The sequence below is a fragment of the Schistocerca gregaria genome, chromosome 4, assembly GCF_023897955.1.
Source record: "Schistocerca gregaria isolate iqSchGreg1 chromosome 4, iqSchGreg1.2, whole genome shotgun sequence".
Taxonomy (NCBI): domain Eukaryota; kingdom Metazoa; phylum Arthropoda; class Insecta; order Orthoptera; family Acrididae; genus Schistocerca; species Schistocerca gregaria.
Genome location: NC_064923.1, coordinates 515,987,921 through 515,993,920, shown reverse-complemented (window position 1 = coordinate 515,993,920; position 6,000 = coordinate 515,987,921).

Here is a 6,000-nt window from a genome sequence, read left to right as displayed (position 1 = left end):
CTATTGGTGATACAGCTAAAAGGGCTGCTCTTGCTGAACTTAGTATCCACAAAAGAAGAGCCAAGAAACTTTACAATAAACTTCGAAGCGTCACCAAGTTAAGTGCGGAATGTGAAGACACAGTTGCACGCAAAATCTCCCCCTTAAAGCGATCCCAGTTCAGGACATACCTTACTTGAGGCAACTTTGGGTGAAATGTTTCGGTATAATAAACCCAAAAACAATTACATCTCGAAAATTCCCTTACCACGAAGGAGTTGCCCGCAAAGGAGCCAATGAGATATACAGCATGCTCTTGAAATACATTGACACTAATATTCCATCAAATGTTAAAAATCGGTATTTCTTTTCTGATGGCACCTGCAGACAGAATCAGAATCACACCAAGATAAGATTCTGCCTTGCTCTTGCAGATACAGGGCGTTTTGAGCAAAGGTTTCGTTACTTTTCGGTCGGAAGCCATTCATATCTTCTATATCTTTTGGTACTATTTAGGGGATGAGACGTAAAATTATCGGATATATACACCTAATGAAACGTCTTCCGAGATTGTCCTAAATGCATTCTCCGAAAATTATTTAGAGCAGTTAGTCCACGAACCCACGCGAATTGTAAATGGTTGCGAAAACACACTTGACCTCTTGGCCACAAACAATCCAGAGCTGATAGAGAGCATCATGACTGATACAGGGATTAGTGATCACAAGGTCATTGTAGCTAGGCTCAATACCATTTCTTCCAAATCCATCAGAAACAAACGCAAAATAATTTTATTTAAAAAAGCGGATAAAGTACCACTAGAAGCCTTCCTAAAAGACAATTTCCATTCCTTCCGAACTGACTATGCGAATGTAGACGAGATGTGGCTCAAATTCAAAGATATAGTAGCAACAGCAATTGAGATATTCATACCTCATAAATTGGTAAGAGATGGAACGGATCCCCCGTGGTACACAAAAAAGGTCCGAACGCTGTTGCAGAGGCAACGGAAAAAGCATGCGAAGTTCAGAAGAACGCGAAATCCTGAAGATGGGCTAAAATTTACAGACGCGCGAAATTTGGCACGTACTTCGATGCGAGATGCCTTTAATAGGTTCCACAACGAAACATTGTCTCGAACTTTGGTAGAAAATCCGAAGAAATTCTGGTCGTATGTAAAGTACACAAGCGGCAAGACGCAGTCAATACCTTCGCTGCGCAGTGCCGATGGTACTGTTATCGACGACTGCGCCGCTAAAGCGGAGTTATTGAACGCAGTTTTCCGAAATTCCTTCACCAGGGAAGACGAATGGAATATTCCAGAATTTGAAACACGAACATCTGCTAGCATGAGTGTCTTAGAAGTAGATACCTCAGGGGTTGCGAAGCAACTCAAATCGCTTGATACGGGCAAGTCTTCAGGTCCAGATTGTATACCGATTAGGTTCCTTTCAGATTACGCTGATACTATAGCTCCCTACTTAGCACTCATATACAACCGCTCGCTCACCGATAGATCTGTACCTACAGATTGGAAAATTGCGCAGGTCGCACCAGTGTTCAAGAAGGGTAGTAGGAGTAATCCATTTAACTACAGACCTATATCATTGACGTCGGTTTGCAGTAGGGTTTTGGAGCATATACTGTATTCAAACATTATGAATCACCTCGAAGGGAACGATCTATTGACACGTAATCAGCATGGCTTCAGAAAACATCGCTCTTGTGCAACGCAGCTAGCTCTTTATTCGCACGAAGTAATGGCCGCTATCGACAGGGGATCTCAAGTTGATTCCGTATTTCTAGATTTCCGGAAAGCTTTTGACACCGTTCCTCACAAGCGACTTCTAATCAAGCTGCGGAGCTATGGGGTATCGTCTCAGTTGTGCGACTGGATTCGTGATTTCCTGTCAGGAAGGTCGCAGTTCGTAGTAATAGACGGCAAATCATCGAGTAAAACTGAAGTGATATCAGGTGTTCCCCAGGGAAGCGTCCTGGGACCTCTACTGTTCCTGATCTATATAAATGACCTGGGTGGCAATCTGAGCAGTTCTCTTAGGTTGTTCGCAGATGATGCTGTAATTTACCGTCTAGTAAGGTCATCCGAAGACCAGTATCAGCTGCAAAGCGATTTAGAAAAGATTGCTGTATGGTGTGTCAGGTGGCAGTTGACGCTAAATAACGAAAAGTGTGAGATGATCCACATGAGTTCCAAAAGAAATCCGTTGGAATTCGATTACTCGATAAATAGTACAATTCTCAAGGCTGTCAATTCAACTAAGTACCTGGGTGTTAAAATTACAAACAACTTCAGTTGGAAGGACCACATGGATAATATTGTCGGGAAGGCGAGCCAAAGGTTGCGTTTCATTGGCAGGACACTTAGAAGATGCAACAAGTCCACTAAAGAGACAGCTTACACTACACTCGTTCGTCCTCTGTTAGAATATTGCTGCGCGGTGTGGGATCCTTACCAGGTGGGATTGACGGAGGACATCGAGAGGGTGCAAAGAAGGGCAGCTCGTTTTGTATTATCGCGTTATAGGGGAGAGAGTGTGGCAGATATGATACACGAGTTGGGATGGAAGTCATTACAGCATAGACGTTTTTCGTCGCGGCGAGACCTTTTTACGAAATTTCAGTCACCAACTTTCTCTTCCGAATGCGAAAATATTTTGTTGAGCCCAACCTACATAGGTAGGAATGATCATCAAAATAAAATAAGAGAAATCAGAGCTCGAACAGAGAGGTTTAGGTGTTCGTTTTTCCCGCTCGCTGTTCGGGAGTGGAATAGTAGAGAGATAGTATGATTGTGGTTCGATGAACCCTCTGCCAAGCACTTAAATGTGAATTGCAGAGTAGTCATGTAGATGTAGATGTAGAATGAATATGAAGAGTTGTGTGCCCATTCCAGTAACAACTTTCACATTGCCAATCTGCTCCCACTGACGTAAAAGATTTTGATGATTGGTGGAAGGAATACTACACAAAAAAAACCATTACCCAGAGAATGCCGAGGGAGGAGTGTGCCAAAAGAAGCAAAATTCAAGTTTGGTCCCACTCGATGTACAGAGTTGCGCTATAACTCTAAAGAAAACGGGGTAATCGCAGCATACACTTCCGCTGATAGATTACAAAAGCACAGCTTTCACCTCCTGAAACCTGCTTCCCGGAACGTAGGTATTGATTTTCCTTCAGGTATTGCAGCCTAACCACCAGGGAAAGTTCCAACCAACATCAAGAAAACTTCAAAGTTTTTTATGATGCATTATTTACCTGGCCAGCCAATGCACATGACAATCATACAACTATCGACAATGATCTACGTTAAGTGCGTTTTGCTTTGTTATATTCCTGTTTTCCGATAACTTTGCAATACTGTTACTTGATTTAGATATAATATGAAAAAATAGCCTTTAAATGAATTCTTACCTTTTCCAAGTTTTCAGATGTCTGTAAAAACCAGTTGAGATCAGAAACAGCATAAGTACAGATCAAATTTTAAATTTTCGTGAGCCTAATTTATACCGAAATTAGTAAATATTATCACGACCGCAAGATAAAAGCATGTTACAACAGAGGAAAAAAAGGTTAAAATATCTGATAATTTGGAGGAGCTATGGCGTTTTTACCCTTTCCAGAAAAATTTAGCATTTTGCGATAGAAGTGGTTTCTGCACTTACTGATTCAACTGTCGGTGACATATTTAAGGGGCTATACACTTTAGAAAATTAGCAGGTGCTCTGTATTACAGAGTTCTGAAAAATTAGTTACCTGCGCTATTACCCTTCCGGTAGTATGACTGTGTTTTATGCGCCACATGGCACCACCTTCCCCATCGAATAGAATATATGTACCCTAATTATGTGCAGGTGGTATTATTCGTATGAACGTGTGAAAGTTTTCTAAATGTTTGCGAAAAATGTAACTGAGGCGGTACCTTGGTTCCAGCCCGATATTCCCTCAATAAGATGTGGAAACCTCCTAAAACTGCTAGTTGCTTTCCCAAACTGATGATGAAAGTCCGAAGTTTCATTTTTAATTTGCGGACAGCGTTATCCAAATGACGTACCAGTTCATTATACTTATACCGATCATGTGAAGAAGACCACCAATGTTCAGTGCTTCTTTTTCTCTTCGTACTGTAGTAAGGCGTCTTGTTGTCCATAGTTTCGTCACCTTTAGTACACTGCATGTCATTATAACTTCAGATTGCATGTCATTATAGCTTCAGGTTTCTTTACTTCAGTTGGTGATACATCACACTCATCAAAAGAGCTAAGGATGTTAAGAGCTTTGTTCTTCTTAGGAATATGAGCGGTTATTATCACATCTCGTTAAAAACCAAATAATGAAGAGTGCACATCATTTAGGTGTAATAAAATCGGCAGGCAGTTCAACTTTGTTTCTTCGGTTAGTACCGACTAGTGTCAGATCTTATGACCGGAAATAGCGGGCTAAATGGAAAAAATACACTCCTGGAAATGGAAAAAAGAACATATTGACACCGGTGTGTCAGACCCACCATACTTGCTCCGGACACTGCGAGAGGGCTGTACAAGCAACGATCACACGCACGGCACAGCGGACACACCAGGAACCGCGGTGTTGGCCGTCGAATGGCGCTAGCTGCGCAGCATTTGTGCACCGCCGCCGTCAGTGTCAGCCAGTTTGCCGTGGCATACGGAGCTCCATCGCAGTCTTTAACACTGGTAGCATGCCGCGACAGCGTGGACGTGAACCGTATGTGCAGCTGACGGACTTTGAGCGAGGGCGTATAGTGGGCATGCGGGAGGCCGGGTGGACGTACCGCCGAATTGCTCAACACGTGGGGCGTGAGGTCTCCACAGTACATCGATGTTGTCGCCAGTGGTCGGCGGAAGGTGCACGTGCCCGTTGACCTGGGACCGGACCGCAGCGACGCACGGATGCACGCCAAGACCGTAGGATCCTTCGCAGTGCCGTAGGGGACCGCACGGCTACTTCCCAGCAAATTAGGGACACTGTTGCTCCTGGGGTATCGGCGAGGAACATTCGCAACCGTCTCCATGAAGCTGGGCTACGGTCCCGCACACCGTTAGACCGTCTTCCGCTCACGCCCCAACATCGTGCAGCCCGCCTCCAGTGGTGTCGCGACAGGCGTGAATGGAGGGACGAATGGAGACGTGTCGTCTTCAGTGATGAGAGTCGCTTCTGCCTTGGTGCCAATGATGGTCGTATGCGTGTTTGGCACCGTGCAGGTGAGCGCCACAATCAGGAGTGCATACGACCGAGGCACACAGGGCCAACACCCGGCATCATCGTGTGGGGAGCGATCTCCTACACTGGCCGTACACCTCTGATGATCGTCGAGTTGACACTGAATAGTACACGGTACATCCAAACCGTCATCGAACCCATCGTTCTACCATTCCTAGACCGGCAAGGGAACTTGCTGTTCCAACAGGAAAATGCACGTCCGCATGTATTCCGTGCCACCCAACGTGCTCTAGAAGGTGTAAGTCAACTACCCTGGCCAGCAAGATCTCCGGATCTGTCCCCCATTGAGCATGTTTGGGACTGGATGAAGCGTCGTCTCACGCGGTCTGCACGTCCAGCACAAACGCTGGTCCAACTGAGGCGCCAGGTGGAAATGGCATGGCAAGCCGTTCCACAGGACTACATCCAGCATCTCTACGATCATCTCCATGGAAGTATAGCAGCCTGCATTGCTGCGAAAGGTGGATATACACTGTACTAATGCCGACATTGTGCATGCTCTGTTGCCTGTGTCTATGTGCCTGTGGTTCTGTCATTGTGATCATGTGATGTATCTGACCCCAGGAATGTGTCAATAAAGTTTCCCCTTCCTGGGACAATGAATTCACGGTGTTCTTATTTCAATTTCCAGGAGTGTATATATATAAACTGAAACGTACCCTTAGAAAAATTTATAGAAGACTGTGCTTAAACTGACACACAATATCTTTAGCGCAACGCAATCTGACTTCCAAAAATCCCTACGAATGAATGGCCCTGACT